Source organism: Hypanus sabinus, chromosome 19 (assembly GCF_030144855.1).
Source record: "Hypanus sabinus isolate sHypSab1 chromosome 19, sHypSab1.hap1, whole genome shotgun sequence".
Classification (NCBI taxonomy): domain Eukaryota; kingdom Metazoa; phylum Chordata; class Chondrichthyes; order Myliobatiformes; family Dasyatidae; genus Hypanus; species Hypanus sabinus.
Genome location: NC_082724.1, coordinates 34,296,378 through 34,318,896, shown reverse-complemented (window position 1 = coordinate 34,318,896; position 22,519 = coordinate 34,296,378). Strand labels below are relative to the sequence as shown.

At 41.6% G+C, this 22,519-nt stretch overlaps 1 protein-coding gene across 1 annotated transcript in view; it reads left to right on the top strand.

Annotated features, from left to right (window-relative positions):
* tafa4b (TAFA chemokine like family member 4b) overlaps positions 1-22,519 on the top strand; it is a 312,792-nt gene that overhangs the window by 164,785 nt on the left and 125,488 nt on the right. The window lies entirely within an intron of this gene.

Genomic DNA, 22,519 nt, shown 5'->3' with positions numbered 1-22,519 from the left:
AACACAGTTGTTCCATATGTCATATGCTGTATATCGCACATCGAAAAAAGTTGGGCAGTAATCTTTGAGACAGATTAGCTCTTTTTAACAGGTAGTATAATCGCTGCTGTGCCTTCTCTACTATTGAGGTTGTGTTGATGGATCAAGAGAGTGATCCTCGGTGATGGTCATCCCCAAAAACCTGAAACTGGAGACCCTTTCCCGACTTCACCATTTATGAATAGTGGGGCTTATTCAGGACTTCTTGCCCACCTGAAGTCAATTATCATTTCTTTTGTCTCCTTCCTGCACCAATCAGACAGTTTCATCACCTCATCTCTGAATGCAGATTTGATACTGCTTGTGATTAGGCCAGTCGCAGCTGTGTCATCTGCAAATTTGATGATTGAGTTTGTAGCATGAACAGGAGCACAGTCATGGGGGAAGAGAGAGTAACAAAGTAGAATACGTACACACCCCTGTGGTCACTGGTGTTCAAGGATAGGGGGTTGATGTGCACTTACCTAGTTTCAGCAGCAGGGTATACGATCAGTGAAGTAGTTCAAGATCCAATTACAGATTGATGTGCTGAGACCCAGAATGTGGAGCTTGACAGTCGGGTTGTTTGGTAGTTTGGCATTAAAGGCCGAGTTGTGATCAATGAAAAGCATCCTGACATTAGGTGCCTTTGTGCTCCAGAATTTCCAAGACAGTATGAAGGGTGACAGAAGTGGATCTTCAGTTGATCTTTTCACCTTGTAGGCAAACTAGTGCTGGTCCAAGGTAGCTGTGAGTACATCCTTCATGTGCAATCGTGCCTGGAAGTCAAAGTCAGCATAAAAGAAAAAATATTATAGCAAAAATTTGTGGAAAGGTAGAGAGGATCATGAAGCTTTTAAAAACCAACAGAAGGCAACTAAAAAAGCCATAAGAGAGAAAAGATGAAATATTGAGGTAAGCTAGCCAATAATATAAAAGAGAATACCGAAAGTTTTTCAGATACAGGTGTCCCCTGCTTTATGAATGTTCGCTTTACACCAGTTCGCTTTTACAAAAGACCTACATTAGTAACTTGTTTTCGCATTACAAAGAGGATTTTCACTTTTACGAAAATCTTTCCCATATAAATTAATGGTTCTTCGCTTTACGCCATTTTGGCCTAAGGGAGGTTTCATAGGAACGCTCTACCTTTGTAAAAGGATTGGGGGGGGGGGGTGAGAGACACCTGTATATAAAGAGTAAAAGAGAGGCAAGAGTGGATACTGGACTGGTGGATAATGACGCTAGAGAAGGAGTAATGGGGGATAAAAAATAGTAGATGAACTTAATAAATATCTTGTGTCAGTCTTCACTGTGAAAGTGAAATATGCCGGAAGTTCAAGGCTGCCAGGGAGCAGAAGTGAGTGTTGTTCTTATTACTAAGGAGGAGATGTTTGGAAAGATGAAAAGTCTGAAGGTAGATGTCATCTGGACCAGGGTTCAGAAGGAAGTAGCTGAAGAGGTTGTGGAGGCATTAGTAATGATTTTTCAAGAATCACTAGATTCTGGAATGGTTCCAGTGAACTTGAAAGTTGCAAATGTCACTCCATTCTTTAAGAAGGGAGAGAGGCAGAAGAAAGGAGATTATAGGCTGGTTCGATTGACTTCAGTGGTTGGGAAAATGTTGGACCCATTGTAGCGTGCTGTAAGGTTTCACTGCTAATGTAGTGGCTTCTCTGTAATGTTCCACTGATAAGGTAATGGTTTCCCTGTAGCAGCAATGTTTGGGTTATGACTAGAGATAATAAGGCACGTTAGCCAATGAGTGGATGTTGGTCTTTCTTGTATGTCAGGGAGCCGGGAATTCATGGTCTTTTGCCAGGCGGAGATGAGGAGAGAGTTGGTCGACCGCCAGACGGAGTGGACTTGGAGTGAGGGTCCGAAGGTCAGGAACAATCGGAGGAGGTCAGTTGGGGACGAACGGCCTTATCAGTGAGCTCCAACATTGCGCATTAGACTGTTTCATGGGAATGGACCCTTTATTTTGTTTCTTTACTAACCATATAGTCAAATTAAGAATTATAAAGCTCAATTGTTTAATAGCATATTGTGTGCTGTTTTTTATTTCGTGATACTGATTTGTAATGGGGATATATCACACAGTTTCCACCCAAGTGAAATTTCTTAAGTTTGGCTGGGCCGGGGGCTATCACCCCCAATATTAATCAACTAGCCGAAGCGGGAGTTACACTATTATTAAGGGTGAGGTTCCTGGGTATTTGGATTCACATGATAGAATAGGCCAAAGTCAGCATGGTTTCCTTAAGGAGATCAATCAAGTGTGACAGTGGAAAAGTGTGTATGGAACCGGAGGTACTTAATGAGTACTTTGCTTCAGTATTCATTACGGAAAAGGATCTTGGCGATTGTTGGGATGACTTATAGCAGACTGAAAAGCTTGAGCACATAGATATTAAGAAAGAGGATGTACAGGAGCTTTTGGAAAGCATCAAGTTGGATAATTTTCGGGACTGAAAGAGATGTACTCCAGGCTACTGTGGGAGGCAAGGGAGGAGATTACTGAGTCTCTGGCAATGATCTTTGCATCATCAGTGGGAACAGGACATATTCCAGAGGATTGGAGGTTTGCAGATTTTGTTCCCTTATTCAAGAAATAGTAATAATCAGTGAGTAGAGATAGCCCAGGCAATGGAAAAGATATTGAGAGGCAAGATTTATTGACATATGGAGAGGCATAATATGATTAAGAATAGTCAGCATGGCTTTGTCAAAGGCAGGTTGTGCCTAATTTAGCCTGATTGAATTTTTTGAGGATGCGACTAAACACATTGATGAAGGTAGAGCCATAGATGTAGTGTATGTGGATTTCAGCAAAGCATTTGATAAGGTACCCCATGCAAGGCTTATAGGGAAAGCAAGGAGGCATGGGATCCAAAGGGACCTTGCTTGGTGAATCCAGAACTGGCTTGCCCACAGAAGGTAAAGAGTGGTTGTAGATGGGTCATATTCTACATGGAGGTCGGTGACCGGTGATGTGCCTCAGGGATCTGTTCTGGGACTCCTCCTCGTTGTGATTTTTGTATATGACCTGGATGAGAAAGTGGAGGGATGGGTTAGTAAATTTGTTGATGACACAAAGGTTGGGGCTGTTGTGGATAGTGTGGAGGGCTGTCAGAGGTTACAGCGGGACATTGATAGGATGCAAAACTGGGCTGAGAAGTGGCAGATGGAGTTCAACACAGATAAGTGTGAGGTGGTTCATTCTGGTAGATCAAATATGATGGCAGAATATAATATTAATTGTAAGACACTTGGCAGTGTGGAGGATCAGAGGGATCTTGGGGTCCAAGTCCATAGAACACTCAAAGCTGCAGCGCAGGTTGACTCTGTGGTTAAGAAGGCAGATAGTGCATTGGCCTTAATCAACTGTGGGATTGAGCTTAGGAACCGAGAGGTAATGTTACAGCTATATAGGACCCTGGTCAGACCCCACTTGGAGTACTGTGCTCAGATCTGATCACTTCACTACAGGAAGGATGTGGAAACAATAGAAAGGGTGCAGAGGAGATTTACAAGAATGTTGCTTGGATTGGGGAGCATGCCTTATGAGAATAGATTGAGTGAACTCAGCCTTTTCTCCTGGGAGCGGCAAAGGATGAAAGGTGACCTGACAGAGGTGTATAAGATGATGAGAGACATTGTTTGTGTGGATAGTCAGAGGCTTTTTCCCAGGGCTGAAATAGCTAACACGAGAGGGCACAGTTTTAAGGTGCTTGGAAGTAGGTACAGAGGAGATGTCAGGAGTATATTTTTTATGCAGAGAGTGGTGAGTGCGTGGAATAGGCTGTCAGCAACGGTAGTGGAGGTGGATATGATAGGGTCTTTTAAGAGGCTCCTGGATAGGCACATTGAGCTTTGAACAATAGAACGCTATGGGTAAGCCTAGGTAAGTACATGTTTGCAGCTCAGCATTGCAGGCCAAAGGCCTCTATTGTGCTGTAGCTTTTCTTTGTTTCTATGAGATATCTTGCCTGAGAAATCTTTTGGAATTATTTGAGGAAATAACTGGATAGACAGAGAAGAGTCAGAGGATGTTGTATACTTCGATTTTCAGAAGGTGTTTGACAAGGAAAGATTAATAAAAGATTGATAAAAGATTGGCTGACTGGCAGGGGGCAAGGAGTGGGAATAAAGGGGTCCTTTCTTTGACTGGCTGTCAGTGACTAGTGGTGTTCCAAAGGCGTCATTGTTGAGACTGTTTCTTTTCACATTATATGATAATGATTTGGATGATGGAACTGATGGCTCTGTGGCCAAGCTTGCAGATGATATAGGTGGAGGTGCAGGCAATGTTGAGGAAGCAGGGTGTCTGCAGTAGGAGATGGACATATTGGGAGAATGGGCAAAGAAGTGGCAGGCAGAATGTAGTGTCGGGAAGTGTGTGGTCATGCACTTGATAGAAGGAATAAAGGTGTTGACTATTTCCTAAATGGGGAGAAGATTAAAAAATGAAGAGGTGCAAAGGGACTTTGGACTCCTCAAGATTCCCTAAAGATGAACTTGCAGGGAGAGTTGGTGGAAATGAAGGCAAATGGCATGATAGCATTCATTTCAAGAGGACTAGAATACAAAAGCAAGGATATAATGCTGAGGCTTTATAAGGCATTGATCAGACTGCCCTTGGAGTATTGTGAGCAGTTTTTAGATTCCTTATCTAATAAAAAATGTGTTGTAATTCTGCAGCCTCTATCAACTGGAAAGACAAGGATATCATATCATCCAGAAGTTTGCCTCCAAGCCACACACTGCCCTGACTGTGAAATGCATTTGCCTCATCCTTGACACTGGGTCAAAACATTAGAGCCCATCTAACAGCACTTTGAGAATACTCTCAAAATAAATAGCTCTCAGAGACCATTTCCCATTCTCTTTGGGCATTTGCAGAGATTATGTCCCAAGCAAATCCAGGAGATGGCTACAATATTTACCTAATAGTTTAGAAATATTTTAAGTTGTTTAATAGCATTTAATTAAAAATAATAATTTAACAAGCTAATCTGCGATATCTTCAAGGCACGTAAGAATTACCTTGTTACATTATCCATTCAAGATAATCAGGCTTGCTCTCTTATCGCATGTAACACAAATTGAGGTTCTCTCTATCTCAATTCAATAAGATGCAGATTTTGATTTAATTTGGCCTCCCCATAATGCAACATTTCTGTAAGATTTAAACTATTGGTTATTTTGCTAAATATGATTTCTTTGCCATTGTCTTATAGCATCAAATGAAAGTTCGACGTGGAATTCCAGCCATAATAATACATTGCAGCTAGGAGTCAAGAAAATAACATTTGTATTTCCAATTAATTATTTGAAATATAGTCACTGCTGATATGTGTATGTTGGCAAATAAACCGGATCTTCATAGTTAAAGGCAGCAAAATAGATCCTGAAGATCGCTTTTTTGAACTCTTTCATTGAACTACTGACTGTTGTCACTGAGTATTGGTTCTGTTCATGCAGTGTCACACGTGCCAAGTTGTGGATCTCAGCCATTCCAGATGACAGCGTATGTGCGCTGTGTGAGGTTTATTGCTTTTCTCAGAGGAAGCAAAGAGTGCAACACCCAATGAATATCTTAACAGCCTTGATATATGAGTGCTGGTCAAGAGATCACAACCCTTAGTTGAACAATAATGCCAGAAGGAAACATAAAATATATATGGTTTCCAAAAGAAAGAGAAAAAAAATCTTTGCTTGGTATATTGGTGATTTTTTTCCCTGATTATTGGCTATTTTATTTTTATAGTCTATGGTGAGATTAAGTGGCTTAGTTCATACTTAGCTTGTATTAATTTAATGCTATGGGATTGTTGCAATATCTTGTACTTACTAAAGTTATTTTAGTATCCTATTCACTTTTACATCAGCTATATTTGTAACACTTGGTTCATAATGAATGGTGTGTAACAGATAGAACATCACAACACAACACTTTCGCCCATGATGTTGCGCTGACCCTTTAACCTATTCCAAGGTCAATCTAACCCTTTCCTCCTACATAGCTACACACACAAAATGCTGGAGAGACTCAGCCAGGCCTGGCAGCATCTGTGGACACTTGACGATTCGGGCCAAAGGGCATCAGTCCTGCCAAAGGGTTTCGACCTGAAACGTCGACTGTACTCTTTTCCTGTAGATGTAGCCTGGCCTGCTGAGATGCTCTAGCACTTCGTGTGCGTTGCTAGAATTTCCAGCACCTGCAGATTTTATCTTGTTTGTGATTGGCCTCCTACATAGCTCTCCATTTTCCGTGTGCCTATTTAAGAGTTTGTTAAATGCCCCTCATGTATCGGCCTTTATCACCACCCCTGACAGGATGTTCTGCGCACCACACTCTTTGTGTGAAAATATTTACCCCTGGCATCCCCCGAAATATGAACTATTAAAAAGGGTAGTGTATTCGCCCTGTCGCGCCTGTACCACCATTCCAATATGGTATTTGTTATTCCTCTACTAGCTATTACTTTCCTGTAGTAACCCCATGAATTCAGAATACCTAATAATCTTTGTTGTGAATGTGCTCATTGACTGAGCTTCCACCTCCCTCTTCGGCAAAGTGTCTAAAAATTCACTAGCTTCTGGTTGATGAAATTTCTTCCCTTTTGTGTCCTAAATAATGGATCCTCGGACTGTGTTGATGTTGACGCAAGAAAGGAAAGGATTTTTCTCCTCTTGTACTCTAATCCTCTTAAGGCAAAACACAGCAAGTTGCTAACTGCTTGTTGAGCCTACTTGTTGACTTCTATCTGCAGGAACACCTCAGTACCTCTGCATTCCACACCCTCTAATAGCACATCTCAACAAAAAATGACCCCAGTACTACTTCTCCTTATTTTCTGCCAGTTAACTGGCTCTCAAACCATGCAAGCGTATTGCCATAATTATAATTTTAGTTAATTTTGTCTGAGATGTTTAAAATTATGAAGGGTTTTGATAGATTGGATGCAGAAATATATCCACTTGGGATAAAGGACAAAGAAGATTAAAGATTTTAAAGACAGTTATTTGCAATTAATATGACAATAGCTAAGAAGTCCATTAAGGAATTCAGAAGAACCTTCGCTACTGGATGAGCTATCAAGCAATGCTTAAAGGAGAGGCTGTATAATGATAAGAGGTGGAAGGGAATAGAGGGTTTCTCTGATAGATTCAAGTATGAAAAGATCGGGGGAAGCTTGACTTGAATGTAAATGCTTGGGTATGCATTGAAGGTGAGGGGGGTAAGTTCAAAAGGGATGTGAGGGGTAAGTTTTTAACTCAAAGAGTGGTGGATGCCCAGAATGCACTGCCTGGTGTGGTAGAGGCAAAAACATTCGAGGCTTTTAAGAGATGTTTAGATAGGCACGTGAATATGAAGAAGATGAGGCAATATGGACATTGTGTAGGTAGGATGAATTAGTTTTTTAAAAATTTTTAGCTGGTTTGCCACATTGTGGGCCAAAGGGCCTGTCGCTGTGCTGTACTCCTCTAAGTTATAGATTGTTTGAGCCAAATAATCTGTTTCTGTTCCCCATAAACACAAGAGGTTCTGCAGATGCTGGAAATCCAGATAAGACTCCCGAAATGCTGGAGGAACTCAGCAGATCAGGCAGCGTCTTTGGAGAAGGATAACCAGTCGATGTTTTGGGCTGAGACCACTCGTTAGAACTGGCCTTTCTTGATGAAGAGTCTCAGTCGAAATGTGGACTGTTTATTCCTATTTTCCCCATATACTGTGTCATCACCAGCCAGAAACTTATCTAAGAAGTAGCGAGGAAAGTTTCAATGCAAGTACGTTCAGAAGTGCAAAAGGAAAGTAGTTTGGATAATGGAAATCTGGAATAAAAAGCAAAACTGCTGAAAATACTCATCAAGGTCATAAAGCTTCTGTGAAAAGGGCAACAGAGTTACTACTCCTGGTTGAAATGAAAGGTCATGACTTAAATAAAATTGTGTTTTATTTCTCCATAGACAGTGCCTGACTTGCATTCCCCTTTTTATTTAATATTTTCAGCAGACAAAATAGCTTGTTTTCGTAGTTCACTGAACATTCTGTTCAATAAACACCGAACTTACGTTCATTTTTAATTTGCTAAACAATAGATAAAATGCTATAAATATGGGACAACTAATTGTTCATTTTCTTAACCAGTCAGATTGTACAATGACGCAATTGATAGTGGAGGTATTGAGGATGGTGTTAGTGCTGGCTATTCCTGGATGCCCTTGAAAAGGTGGTGGTACATCTACTTCTTGAGCCATTTCAATCTGTCAGGTGAAGTTACACTGAGAATTATGTTGAGGGTGTAATTCTCACTCACATTCTCACCCCACCTGAAGCCTCAATACAATACATCTAACGTTTCCTTACCTATTCCACGAGGTGAAACTTCAAAAAATTCCAGCAAATTTGTCAAACATGTTATCCCTTTAATTAATCCATTTTGAGTCTGCTTTCCAAGTACCTTACTAACTGACGCCAACATTTTCCCTTCTATTTGTATCAGAGTAACTGGTCTGAAGTTTCCTTATTCTCGCTCACTTGAGAGTAAATTGGCAGTCTGACATTGATCACTTTATTGAAATAGTACTTGGATGGAAAGGGACACCTTTTAATGAGAACAACTTTATTCATGGTACATCAGTCTGGGGACAGTCAGAAAGTTGCTATTTTCATGAAATGCTTGGCAAACCAACACAGCCTGGTCAGCAAAGTCCAGAATTTTGAGTTTATTTGCATTTTCCTTTCATTTGAAGTTGCTATTCCATTTGCACATAAAGAAATAGAGGCTGCATTGGACCAGAGTGATATGCACCATGGACTAAAATGGAAATACAGTATCTATGCTTGCCCAAAAGGCCACATATTTCCACTAAAATGATGGTTACATGTGCAAGATGATGGGACTTTTGGAGGCAATTTACAATATTTTACTAAGGTTTGATAAGTTGTCAGAAAGAAGTTTAAAAAGGGATGAGGGATTTTAAATACTATGTCAAACTGGAGAAATTGAGGGTGTTTTCCCCAGAGAAAAGAAGGTTGATAGAGGAGTCAATGTTCATGACACGCTTGATAGGATAAATTGACAGACGTTTTTCCACTGGTATAGAGTTCAAGGCCAGGGAAACAGGATCAATGTGCCCGGGTGAAGGGAATAAATGACCGTGTGGGATGCTGATTAGGTAGACTTTTATGTTAGATACCTGAGCAGCGGTGCAGCTGCACTGTCTTGAGTGGATGGTGTTTCCTCATGCTCTGAACTTGTAAGAGGTTGGAAAGAATTTACGGAGTCAGGAGCTGAGTCATGCCTTTGCAGAATACTTTTATTTATTTATCGAGATGCATTGCAGAATAGGCCTTTGAGCTGTGCTGCCCAGCAGCCTCCGATACAACCCTAGCTTACTCGCAGGTCATTCTACAATGACCAACTAGCCTACCAACCAGTACATCTCTGGACTGTGGGAGAAAACTGGAGCACCAGGAGGAAACCCACCTGGCCACGAAAAAAACATAGAATCTCCTTGCAGGCAGCAGAAGGAATTGAACCCAGGTCAGTGGTGTGTTGTGCTAACCACTATGCGACCGTGCCACCCCTCCATATATATGTATGTAGCCTCTAGCTTATTCTTATTTGGTTGTCTGACCAGGTTAGCTTTTGATCAATGGTAATACCACCACCACAACCTCCTGCCCACATGTGCTGCCTACCTTCTCCAAGCTGTTGAGGGAGGAAGAATATTTTTTCTAAATGTGAAAGAAGTCATTTTTTAATGGAGACTGGTGATGATCCAGAGCTGACTGCCTTTAAGGATGGTTGAATCAGGATCAGTGAGCAGAATGGCAATCCGTCTCCTTTATAGTGTCTCTATGATTCTATAATACAAACATTTTTTTTCATGAAATCACAGTTCTTTTATCTTTGTGGGAACAAAGGCTACAAACTAGCCTGAATACAATCTCAGCAGAATTGATAGTATGAGCAAAACATTGTCAGAGTGGCGAGGCTTGATCCATCATCAAAACCTTTGTGCAAACTCTTCAATGTCTCACGTTGCTATGCAGTTCATTCTTAATGAAAAACATGATTTTGCAAAGATCAAACCATCCCTGTGAAGGCTGATCAAACAATCTAACTTCTCAGGATTTCAACTGTCTAATGAGGCATTATTTTTTTTTGTCAAAAATATAAAAAGAAAAACTCACCTCCATGCTTGGAAATAACCGTACAGTTTAAGAGCCACTCATACTTGGAATGCTCCAAGGTCACAATTACTTTGTGCCTTATTACTAGATTTCTGTCAAGGTAGAACAGAGAATTACTGTTGACATTGGGATTTCTAGATACTGAAGAAGAAAAAACTCAACCAGTTCAGTTTCACTGATCCTTGCTGGAAGGTGAAGTGCTGAGGAAGTGCAGAATCAAACTCAATTTAGATTTGCATTCACCTGATAGAAAAAACTATTGATGCTCGATATCTATTCTCAATAAGTTACCTACAGAACTATACTTCTCTATGCAGTACTGTGCAAAAGTCTTAGGCACCCTAGCTATAATACGTCAAAGAGTTTTGCACTGATCTGCAGCTGTCTGCATTTGTGGGGAAATTGGAGAAACAAAAGGCAAAAGAAAGAAAGAAAATGTCTCCAAAGGGATTTCTAGGATAAGGTTATTATGCGAGCAATACAAAAGTGAAATACTGGGATATTTATAAAGGTTATTTCTTCAGCGGTTTGAACGGGGCATGACTGCGCAAGTGCGTGGAGGTCGGCCAGTGAGAACAGCGGAAAGAGTTTAAAAGGAAGACAGATTTAAAGAGCGGGCAACGGAGTACTGGTGGGAGACAGAGTAGGAAGGCTTTGGCTCAACTGGGCTTTGGCGATAAAGGGTCAAGGCGAGGTAGGTTATCTGTTTAAAATAAAGCCAAAAAGTATGTGTGCGAGGCCGGTTTTCAGTGCTCGATGTCAGATGTGAGAAGTCCTGAAGACTCCTGGCCTCCCGGACAACCACATCTGCACCAGATGTGTTGAGCTGCAGCTCTTTAGGACCCGGGTTAGAGAACTGGAGATGCAGCTTGATGACCTTTGTCTGGTCAGGGAGAGTAAGGAGGTGATAGAGAGGAGCTATAGACAGGTAGTCACTCTGGGACCACAGGAAACAGAGAAATGGGTAACAGTCAGGAGAGGGAAGGGCAAGAAGTAAGTACTAGAGAGTAGCTCAGTGGCTCTCCCCCTTAACAATAAGTACTCCTGCTTGAGTACTGTTGGGGGGGATGGCCTACCTGGGGGAAGCAACAGTAGTCTTGACTCTGGCACAGAGTCCGGCCCTGTGGCTCAGAAGGGTGGGGAAAGGAAGAGGGTGGCAGCAGTAATAGGGGACTCTATAGTTAGGGTGTCAGATAGGCGATTCTGTGGATGCAGGAAAGAAACACGGATGGTAGTTTGCCTCCCAGGTGCCAGGATCCGGGATGTTTCCGATCGTGTCCAAAATATCTTGAAGTGCGAAGGAGAGCAGCTAGAGGTCATGGTACCTATTGGTATCAACGACATAGGTAGGAAAAGGGAGGAGGTCCTGAAAACAGACTCCAGGGAGTTAGGAAGGAAGTTGAGAAGCAGGACCTCAAAGGTAGTAATCTCGAGATTATTGCCTGTGCCACGTGACAGTGAATATAGGAGTAGAATGAGGTGGAGGATAAATGCCTGGCTGAGGGATTGGAGCAGGGGGCAGGGATTTATATTTCTGGATCATCGGGACCTCTTCTGGGGCAGGTGTGACCTGTACAAAAAGGACAAGTTGCACTTGAATCCAAGGGGGACCAATATCTTGGCAGGGAGGTTTGCTAAGGCTATTGGGGAGAGTATAAACTAGAATTGTTGGGGGTTGGGAACCAAACTGAAGTGATGGAGGAAAGGGAGGTTGGCTCACAAACAGAAACTTGGAGACAGTGTGAAAGGGAGGATAGGCAGGTGATAGAAAAGAGATGCGTTCAGTCTGATGGTTTGAGATGTGTCTATTTTAATGCAAGGAGTATCATGAATAAAGTGGATGAACTTAGAGTGTGGATCAGCACTTGGAGCTATGATGTTATGGACATTACAGAGACTTGGATGGTGCAGAGGCAGGAATGGCTACTTCAAGTGCCAGGCTTTAGATGTTACAGAAAGGACAGGGAGGGAGGGAGGCAAAAGAAGTGGAGGCGTGGCACTGTTGATCAGAGAAAGTGTCACGGCTGCAGAAAAGGAGGAAGACATGGAGGGGTTGTCTACGGTCTCTGTGGGTGGAAGTCAGGAATAGGAAGGGGTCAATAACCCGACAGGGTGTTTTTTATAGACCACCCAACAGTAACAGGGACATCAAGGAGCAGATAGGGAGACAGATTCTAGAAAGGAGTAATTATAACAGGGTTGTTGTGGTGGGAGATTTTAATTTCCCAAATATTGATTGGCATCTCCCTAGAGTGAGGGTTTTAGATGGGGTGGGGTTTGTTAGGTGTGTTCAGGAAGGTTTCCTGACACAATATGTAGATAAGCCTACAAGAGGAGAGGCTGTACTTGATCTGGTATTGGGAAATGAATGTGGTCAGGTGTCAGGTCTCACAGTAGGAGAGCATTTTGGAGATAGTGATCACAATTCTATCTCCTTTAATGGTAATGGCATTGGAGAGGAATAGGAACAGACAAGTTAGGGAAATGTTTAATTGGAGAAAGGGGAACTATGAGGCTATAAGGCAGGAACTTGGAAGCATTAATTGGAAACAGATGTTCTCAGGGAGATGTACCAAAGAAATGTGGCAAATGTTCAGGGGATATTTGCGTCGGGTTCTGAGTAGGTACATTCCAATGAGACATGGAAAGAATGGTACAGTACAAGATCCATGGTGCACAAAGGCTGTTATAAATCTAGCCAAGAAGAAAAGATGAAAGGCTTATGAAAGGATTAAAAATCTAAGTAATGATATGAATCTAGAAGATGATAAGGCCAGCAGGAAAGAGCTTAAAAATGAAATTAGGAGAGCCAGAAGGGGCTACGAGAAGGCCTTGGTGAACAGGATTACAGAAAACCACAAGGCATTTTACAAGTATGTGAAGAGTAAGAGGGTAAGATGTGAGAGAGTAGGACGAATCAAGTGTGAGAATGGAAAAGTGTGTATGGAGTCAGAGGAAATAGCAGAGGTACTTAATGAACACTTTGCTTCAGTATTCACTATGGAAAAGAATCTTGGCGATTGTAGAGATGACTTGCAGTGGACTGAAGAGATTGAGAATGTAAATATTAAGGAAGAGAATGTGCTGGAGCTTTTGGAAAACATCAGTTTGGATAAGTAAACATGAGGAAATCTGCAGATGCTGGAAATTTAAGCAACACACACAAAATGCTGGTGGAACACAGCAGGCCAGGCAGCATCTATTGGGAGAAGATTATATAGGGAGCATCTATAGGGAGACCCTGACGAAGGGTCTCGGCCCGAAACATCAACAGTGCTTCTCCCTATAGATGCTGTCTTGCCTGCTATGTTCCACCAGCATTTTGTGAAGTTGGATAAGTCACCGGGACTGGACAGGATGTACCCCAGGCTACTGTAGGAAGCGAGGGAGGAGATTGCTGAGCCTCTGACAATGATCTTTGCATCATCAATGAGGATAGGAGAGGTTCTGGAGGATTGGAGGATTGTGGATGTTGTTCCCTTATTCAAGAAAGGGAGTAGGGATATCCCAGGAACTTATAGACCAGTGAGTCTTACTTCAGTGGTTGATAAGTTGATGGAGAAGATCCTGGAAGGCAGGATTTATGAGCATTTGGAGAGGCATAATATGATTAGGAATAGTCAGCATGGCTTTGTCAACGGCAGATCGTTCCTTAAGAGACTGAATTTTTTGAGGATGTGTCTAAGCACATTGATGAAGGTAGAACCATAGATGTAGTGTATATGGATTTTAGCAAAGCATTTGATAAGTTATCCTATGCAAGGCACACTGAGAAAGTAAGGTGGCATGGGATCCAAGGGGACATTGCTTTGTGGATCCAGAACTGGCTTGCCCACAGAAGGCAAAGAATGGTTGTAGATATGTCATTCTGCATGGAGGCCGGTGACCAGTGGTGTGCCTCAGGGATCTGTTCTGGGACCCCTTACTCTTTGTGAAGTTTATAACTGACCTGGATGAGGAAGTAGAGGGATGGGTTAGTAAATTTGCTGATGACACAAAGATTGGGAATATTGTGGATAGTGTGGAGGGCTGTCAGAGGTTACAACGGGACATTGATAGGATGCAAAACTGGGCTGAGAAGTGGCAGGTGGAGTTCAACTCAGATAAGAGTGAGGTGGTTCATTTTGGTAGGTCAAATATGATGGCAGAATATAGTATTAATGGTAAGACTGTTGGCAGTGTGGAGGATCAGAGGGATCTTGGGACACTCAAAGCTGCTGTGCAGGTTGACTCTGTGGTTAAGAAGGCATACGGTGCATTGGCCTTCATCAATCGTGGGATTGAGTTTAAAATCCGAGAGGTAATGTTGGAGTACTGTGCTCATTTCCGGTTGTCTCACTATAGGAAGGATGTGGAAACAATAGAAAGGGTGCAGAGGAGATTTACAAGGATGTTGCCTGGATTGGGAAGCATGCCTTATGAGAATAGGTTGAGTGAACTTGGCCTTTTCTCCCTGGAGTGACGGAGGATAAGAGGTGACTTAATAAAGGTGTACAAGATAATGAGAGGCATTGATTGTGTGGATAGTCAGAGGCTTTTCTCCCAGGTGGAAATGGCTAGCACGAGAGAGCATAGTTTTAAGGCGCTTGGAAGTAGGTACAGAGGAGATGTCAGGGGTAAGTATTTTTCCACAGAGAGTGGTGAGTGTGTGGAATGGGCTGCCGGCGGTGGTGGAGGCGGATAAGAGACTCCTGAATAGGTACATGGAGCTTAGAAAAATAGAGGGCTATTGGTAAAGCCCAGGTAGTTCTAAGGTATGGACATATTTGGCACAGCTTTGTGGACTGAAGGGCCTGTATTGTGCTTTAGGTTTTCTATGTTTCTATGACAACTGTCACATGAAGAAAGTAATGAACTACTTGCATTCTTTCAGCTTGTTTTCACTGACAATAATGGCTACTTTCAACCTTTGAAAGTTGTTCCTTACAGGTTCTTTGGCAAGTCTGTGAAACAGATAAATGTGTGTTCGTCACATTGATGCAGGCAAAGAAGATGCTCAGCCACAGCATTGCAGATGGGACTAGCAACAGTTACTCTAAATTCCATTTAAACGTTTTTGAGGTCTTTGCAATTATTAAAGATGTGCAAGTGAAACGAAGTAAAACCACAAAGAGCCAGAATGGTTTTATTGTTAAACAAATACAGCCAGCGAATGAGGCAGGAGAGACAGGAGGATTTACATAATTGCAAGTGGAAATATGTAGTTTGGGAGAGTACTGAAACTAATAAATATCATAGTGCAGTACAAAGAAAATGCCTGAAAGACAAAATCCAGATACAAAAATACCTTGCAGGCAGTATCATTCTTCAACTTCGGTAGTCCCTTGAGGTCGAGGATAACTTGCTTCCACTCCAGTTTTAGGTCTGTTGGCTAATTTGTGAGTCTTGGGCTCCAGACCAAATGAAACAAAAGGTGGTTGATGGGGTGGACAGGAGCATAATGTCAGAGGTGGTATAGCACAGAGTTTCAGAGTGCTCCTGATGTATTCCTTTAATATTGTCCCAAATGTCATTCTCCAATTTGAGTTGTCATGGATTTTGAAGTTGCTGTCAAAGACTTCATAGCAAGTTTCAATAATTCATTTTATGGATGGTACTTCCTGTAGTCAAGGTGTATTAGATACTATATTTATAGCTGTTATAAGTACATTTTGGGTCAATGCTGAGCCCAGGATGTTGATAGTGAGACTTCTGTTGATAGTAATGCCGTTGAAGTTCAAGAGGATTTGCTTAGAACTTTTTCTTGTTGGAAATATTCAATACATTGTGCTTTTGTGTCATGAAGACAGCTTGTCTCTTATTCGCCTGAATGTTGTTGAATAAAATTAGCAGTTGACAATCAGTTCCTTTAAATCTGCAGAAGTTGACATGTCCTAGACATTTTCCTTATATACTTGCTATCAATTGCCCTTTGTTGAAATAGTTCAGTTAGGTTTCATGTTCATTTTCTGCTCTGTGTCTTCAACCATGTTAGAATGTTGTTGTTGGACTACAATTTAGCATTCAACACCATATTCCCCCAGGCTCGACAAGAAGCTCAGAGACCTTGGCCTGCACCCCGCCTTGTGCAGCTCGATTCAGCAGGTAGTAACAGTGGGTTCCCTCACCTCTGCCCCTCTGACCCTCCACACAGGAGGCCCCCAGGGCTGTGTCCTGAACCCCTCCTCTACTCGCTATACACTCATAACTGTTTTGCCACACACAACTCCAATCTGCTGATCAAATTTGCAGATGACACGACATTGACAAGCATTATTTCCAACAATGATGAGACAGCCTGCAGAGGAGAAGTTAATACCCTGACACAGTGGTGCCAAGAAAACAATTTCTCCCTCAATGTTCAAAAAACAAAGGAGTTGATCGTGGATTACAGGAGGAATGGAGACTGGATAGCCCTTATTGATATCAATGGGACTATGGTTGAGAGGTTGAATGGTTTCAGGTTCATTGGTAGACACATCAGTGATGATCTCACCTGGACTGTACATACTGGCTGTGTGGTGAAAAAAGCACAACAGTGCTTCTTTCACCTCAGACAGCTGAAGAAGTTTGGCAATGTCCCCAAGTCCTCAGGGCTTTCTACAGAGGCATTTTCAAGAGCATCCTGACTGACTGAGCCAATACCTGGTATGGGAACTGTACAACCGTCATTCACGGGGCACTGCAGAGAGTGGTGCAGACAGCCCAGCACATCTGTGGATGTGAACTTCCCTCTATTCAGGACATTTACAGCAGCAGGTGTGTACAAAGGGCCCAGAGGATCTTCAGGGACTCCAGCCACCCCAACCACAAACTGTTCCAGCTGCTTCCATCTGCCAAGTGGTACCACTACATTAAGGGCAGGACCAATAGGACAGCATCTTCCACCAGGCCATCAGATTTATCCATACGCATCAATCTGATTGCATATCTAACTGGATATACATGTATACAAAACAATTATGTATACAATCTTAATATTAGGCAATATCCTCCCACATTTGCCTTCCTTATTGCTTGCACATTGCGACAGAGATGCAACATAAAGATTTTTACTCTCTCATGTTGTGAGATGAATGTAAGAGATAAAATTCTAATTCTAATTCTATGTCCTTGTTGCCAACTTCTTAGTTTAATATCAATTCATTATGAGGGACAACTTAAAGTCAGATATCCGAAGCCATCACTTTTGGTTTATGCCGTTACTTTTTCTTTGTTTTAGCAGGGTCCTCAACTTGGCATTCCATTGGCTGAAAGTAGATTATTCATAAGCCTGCCATTCTATATCAGACTGACCAAGACAACTTAATTCCACCGACATCACATTGTCTCCTTCTGTCTTGCCTCACCCTCACATAATGTAAAAGGACAGAGCCCAGTTACACTGGGGAACTGTGAAGCTGTGAACACTCAATATGAGCTTGCAAGATCTCAGGGGAATTCTGTCTATTCAATGAGTACAGTGAAGACTTTTACGAAGCCACTGCTCCTTCACTATCTCTGGGTTTTATACTTAGAAGGAAGACAGAGTTGAATAATTTTCTGCTTGGCATTTGTCAGTCTTTTTGTTCTACCAAATATGGAAGCATCATTCCACTAATTATTTGTAAGGTGTGGAAAATGTTAAAATATCTGTATGGATGTAGACTGCTACTCCAAGCTTGTTGATGATCACATTCTTGTAAAGAGTTAAAGCTTGGGGCTGTTCATTCTGGTGGATTTGGTATCTACTTTACCAGACCTAAGGAGCTGTTTTGGAATCCTAAGATCTTTTCAAGCTAATGTTGAGCTTTAAATAAACTGATGATGAAGAGGCAGCTGAAACCCAAGTAAAGCCTAGAGGCGTTCCTTCAACAGACAGCTACTTAGCTTTGCACTGATAATCTATTAGACTCTATTGCTGGCTTCATCCTGTGCAACTGCTGTATCAATGTGAAGCAACACTACTTGACTAACAGAAAAGCAGAACACCATGGATACCAGAGATCCAAAGTGAAAACAGAAGGAGTTGACAGTTCTCAGCAGGTCAGATAGAGAGATCTTCAGTCTCTTACTGCTGCGTCGGAGATTCCCAGCTGCTTCAAAAAGGCAACAATCATACCAGTGCCCAAGAAGTTGCCTCAATGACCATCGTCCAGTCGCACTCACATCTATTGTGGTGAAGTACTTTGAGAAGCTGGTCATGGCCAGAATCAACTTCTGTCTAAGCAAGGACCTGGACCTGTTGCAATTTGCCTGTCGCCAGAATAGGTCTACAGCAGATGCAGTCTCAGTGGCTTTCCACGCAGCCTTGGAATCACCTGGGTGATTGCAATACCTACATCAGGCTGCAGTTTATTGATATTAGCTCAGTTTTCAATGCAATCATGCCCTCAGTTCTAATCAACAGGCTCCAAAACCTGGGCCTCTGTACTTCCCTCTGCAACTGGATCCTTGACTTCCTCATTGGGAGACCACTGTCAGTACAGATCAGAAATAACATCTCCTCCCCTCCAACCATCAACATTGGTGCATCTTAAGCATGGGTGTGTAGCCTGCTGTTCTACTCTCTCCCACGACAGTTTAGCTAGACACAGCTCAAGTGGTGTCTATAAATTTGCAGATGACACAACTATTGTTGACAGAATTTCAGATGGTGATAAAGAGGCATACAAGAGCAAGATAGATCAGCTCGTTGAGTGGTGTCATAACAACAACCTTGCACTCAACATCAGTAAGACCAAGGAATTGATTTGTGGACTTCAGGAAGGGGGGCCAAGGGAACATACACCAGTCCTCATTGAGGGATTTGAAGTGGAATGGGTGAACAGTTTCAAGGTCCTGGTTTGTAAACATATCTGAAAATCTATTCCGAGTAAAACATAATGATACAATTACAAAGAAGTCAGGAAAGTGGCTATATTTCATTAGGAGTTTGAGGAGACTTTGTACGTCACTAAAGACTCGTGCAAACTTCTACAGGTTTACTGTGGTGAGCATTTTAACTGGTTGCATCACTGTCTGGTGTGGAGGGGAATGTAAACTCAGCCAGCTAAATCACAGGCATTAGTCTCCCCAGCATTGAAGACATCTTCAAAAGGAGATGGCTCAAGAAGCAGCATCCATTATTAAGGACTCCCATCACCCAGGACATGCTATCTTTATTTTGCTACCATCAAGGAAGAGGTAATGGAGCTTGAAGACACACTCAGGAGCAGCTTCTTCCCCATCTCTATCAGATTTATGAATTAATAATGAACTGATGAACACTACTGCAAAATTTATTTTGCATCCTTGTTGCACTATTTACCTAATTTAATTTTTATATATATTTCTTATGGTAGTTTATAGTTAAAATATAATGTATTGCAATGTCCTGCTGTTGCAAAACAACAAATTTCATGACATATGCCGGTGATATTAATTCTGGTTCTGATTATCTACCTTGAGAGAAACATTTTAATGTTTCAGGTCAAAAACGCTAAGTGTTGGAGAAACTTAGCAAGTCACGTGATATCTGTATGGAGGAGAATGAACTGTTAACATTTCCGACAAAGGCTCTTCATCGGGATTCTGTTTCAGATCAATGACTTTCTGTCAGATCCCAGTTATTACGTTTGAACTCTGGTACACAATTAATGGCCCACTAGTGTCATAGCTTACATGTTTTAGCTAGCTTGAAACTAGCATGTTTGAAACTAGCTTCCAAATTTTTTTTTTCTGAATTAAGTCCTTAATGAAGAAATATTAACATTGTTCCACCTCAGCAGATTTATTAAAGGGAAACTTTTGAATAAAGCTCTAAAATGGAGTTGCTGTGGCAAGTTATATGAAGTGCACATGGAACATACAGCTGAATATCAATGGTTTGTAGATATGAATGTGTTAGTATATTTGGTGGTTTCTTTTTTACTGTAATTCAGTATTTGAATAATTATCCACTCTTATTCTAATTTAAATTACACATGGTCAGATAATTTGGATTCTCCTGCTGTAGTTTCACACCACAGTACACGACAATGCAAACTTTTTGGATGTGTTTTGTAGATCACATACCAATCTAGTTTTTGTTCCTCCAACACCAATCCCTATTTGCTGCCTTTTAGAACCATCATTCAAGCTCCACATGAACTCTCCCACTTATTCCGTATCCTCCCTGCATGTCACTATGTTGAAATGAAGATTCATCACATTGTCCCTCACACCAATATATTTTCTCCTCAAGCTCACAGTTTCTGAGCTCATTAGTTCCTTCAGTCTTGACTTCCTCCTACACTCTAAAGATATTTAAAGTCAAAGCTGGCTATTGTTTAACTCCAGTTCTTGACTTATATCTCGTTTCTTCTGCTTGCCTTTGGTCTTGTCTGTTAACCCGCATCAGAAAAGTGAGTATTTGTTACAATCTCATTGCCCATGTTTAAAAATTAATGCAAGGTAGAGGAAGAATTTACATTAAAAAAAAGATATAATTTGATGTTAAAGCTATAGCTAGCTCAGCATACATGTTTTTCATCTGAGATTAACTTCCTCCCTGGAAGTGAATGTCAGATGTGTGGAAGGCTTATAAGTATTATTTGAAACAAAAAAGGTATAAACTTCAAAATGTAATTTACACTAATTTGTCACGTGGTGTGGATATGGCCCAAGTGCAGAGTGAGAGACACTGAAGCAGGTCGATATTTCACAGACTTTAATGCCAGCAACATTAAAGGGAAAAAGAAAACAATAAATGCTAGGCCAACCAGGGCCATTGACTAAAACACTCAAATGGAAAATGAAGCCTACACTGCCACGGAAAGGAACAACTAAGAATAAAATGAATACCGCTAGTCAGTTGTCTCAACAATCCAATTTTCTCAGGCAAGGCGGAATGCAGATAACGGAGCACAGCTATGTCCAAGTCTGGAATGAATGGAGTTAAACACTATCACAATGAAATAGTAGTTATCTGACATGTGCATATTCATGAGGGCAATTGCTGAATCTGATGTGCCGCTGAATCCATGGTTGTGACAGGTTTGGGATCAAATTTTAACATATAATTAAATAGCCAAACTTAACTGCTTTAGAAATTCTTTTGAGTTGTGAATATGGGTAGTTCACCAGTGACCTATATACCAAGTCAAGCTGGATTCCTGGTCTGAGCCTCCTACAAAGTGGCATCCAGATCACTGGTGGTGAGATCTTGTGAGTAGGCAGGACATTGCATAGTTACAGGGCACCCCATGGAGTAGGGAGTGTGGACACGACAGGCAGGTCAAGCCCAGTCCACATGATTGATGAGAAATCTTGTGGCATATCCTTGGCATATGACCTATCAAGATCCTTGAATGCTTCTCTATAAGCAAACAAAATCTATTAAAAATGTAAAAGTAATCAGAACATTTCAAAATAATTGAATTCAATAGCTTCATAAAATAAGCCACTTATGAACTTCTAAAGATAATTAAACAAATTTAAATGAATACAATTCAAATGGCACCACGGTAGCGCAGCAGTTCGTGTGACGTTATTACAGCTTGGTGTGTCAGAATTTGGAGTTTAATTTCAGCATCATCTGTAAGAAGTCTCTGTTCATCCTCCTTGTGGAATGCATGGATTTCCTATGGGTGCTCCGGTTTCCTCCCACAATCCAAAGATGTACTGGGTAGGTTAATTGGTCACTGTAAATTGTCCTGTGAGTAGGTTAGGGTTAAATTGGGGTTTTTTGGCATTGTGGATGGTGCACCTTGAAGGGCTGAAAGGCGCTACATCTATCTATCTATATATAAATCAATAAATAAATCAACAAACAAACAATCAAAGCCTACTGTGAGCTCCCTTCGCCATTCTGTTGACACAGGCCTGAACCAGGAATATGTCCATTGAATAGATTCCCCAAGGTGCTACAGAATTCCCATAAGTCCTTGCTCAACTGTTGATCTCCACAAGACTAACAGTTCAATTGCTTTCAGTTGGGGGGCTTTTTTTTTTAAAAATGCTAACTGCTGGTGCTATCTCCCTAGAGATCAAGTTCAGCAGTAGAGAGGAGCCAAATGAAGATTTTTTTGAGGCCACTTGTAGAACTAGGCTAATATGTCCATACATTGAAATTTTACATTTGTGATCAATGAATCTGATGCGTAATCACACAGACAGGAGCCTGTTCTTTTGCAGCATGGAAGTAATTACTGGCAATGTCTGCATCCTTTTGGATTCAATCATAATGAAGTGTCTGATGACTGATGTCTCAGCTTCCTTTGGAGCTGAAGCAGAGCCACCAACTATCTAGCCAGTGCAATGTAAGTTCTCAGGCTGCCATCATATATCTGGGGTGAAATGGGCCTTGCAGAG